Source organism: Benincasa hispida, unplaced genomic scaffold, assembly GCF_009727055.1.
Source record: "Benincasa hispida cultivar B227 unplaced genomic scaffold, ASM972705v1 Contig741, whole genome shotgun sequence".
Taxonomy (NCBI): Eukaryota; Viridiplantae; Streptophyta; class Magnoliopsida; order Cucurbitales; family Cucurbitaceae; genus Benincasa; species Benincasa hispida.
The window spans coordinates 1-1203 of NW_024065086.1; the positions used below are offsets into that span (position 1 = coordinate 1).

At 37.7% G+C, this 1203-nt stretch overlaps 1 long non-coding RNA gene across 1 annotated transcript; it reads left to right on the plus strand.

Annotated features, from left to right (window-relative positions):
• Positions 1-6: 6 nt before the first annotated feature.
• On the plus strand, positions 7-1054 carry LOC120070011. Its single transcript, XR_005479754.1, has 2 exons — positions 7-667; positions 810-1054. It is a non-coding gene; the product is annotated as an uncharacterized LOC120070011 (long non-coding RNA).
• The last annotated feature ends 149 nt before the right edge of the window (positions 1055-1203 follow it).

Consider the following 1203-nt stretch of genomic DNA (forward strand, 5'->3'; position numbering starts at 1 on the left):
TCATGGTGGTTCCATCCGATCTTTCTGTTTGGGGTAAGTTTCGGTTCCTTTTAGTAGCCCATCGTCATTTGGTATTCTTGGGCCAAAGCTAATTTTTACCCAAGGAATTTGTGGTTGGTTTCAGGAACTTGTGGTGGTGAAGGAACTTTCCAAGCGGCGTGAGGGTTCGTTTTGGGAAATATCCTGAGGTAAGTGGTTTATTACCAGTTTGCCCTCAATCCCAAGCATGCGTTACGTATTGATTCCTAGGTTGGAATAAAATGTTTTGATAAGCCTGCTGGTCAGAGGGGAAAATTTTGAAGGTTTACGCATAGGTCACTGTATGTCATTGCAAAGTTTGATGGATGGGTAATATATGATAGAGTTTGATGGATGGGCAAATCGTGAACTGTTGGATGATATTGGCACGATTTATGGCCTTGTTTGCATGCTTATGTCTGTTTCAGATTTTAGTGTCTATTAGTGGCATGATTTATGGCCTTTGTTGCATGCTTATGTCTGTTTCAGATTTTAGTGACTGTTAATGTTGCCATTGGGCTACGCACATCGCATGTTATGAGCCTTCGAGTCCACACCCTATGCTTATGTACGGTGTGCTTTCTGAGACCACCACTTATGTTTATGTTGGTGACTTTTGGGGTCACTACTTATGAAAGTGTGCCTTCAGGTTCGCCCCTTATGCTTTTGCCTATGATGCCCTTGTGCACTTTGGTCCAATGGAAAGACTAACAGATCACTGAGTGGGCCCAGTAGTGGGCCGCTTACTAAGTATATTTTTATACTCACCATTTTCTTTTCATGTTTCTCAGGTAAGGGTAACGATAGACCGGTGCATGACAAGAGAGATCTGTGACCTGGCCATTTGGACGATTTACTACTTCCACACTTCGGTGTCATGTATTGGAGTCTGTTTTAGAAGTTAGGCGTTTTAGACTCTTATGAAATATTCATTGATTTTATTATTTGATTATTTAATTGTTATTCATTTTAAAGTTGAGTTAAGGGTACCCCAAACGGTATTTTATTATTATTATTATTTATTTATGTTTTCTCACCTTTGCTTATTTGAGCATTATTTAAATTAAATAAAAATTTCATCTCTTTTATTTATTTATTAAATATGTTAAATGCTCCTTAATTTATTAGGTTTTCCGAATCAAGTTCTTAACTTTACTCTTAAAAAGAAAAATGACCATACTTTTA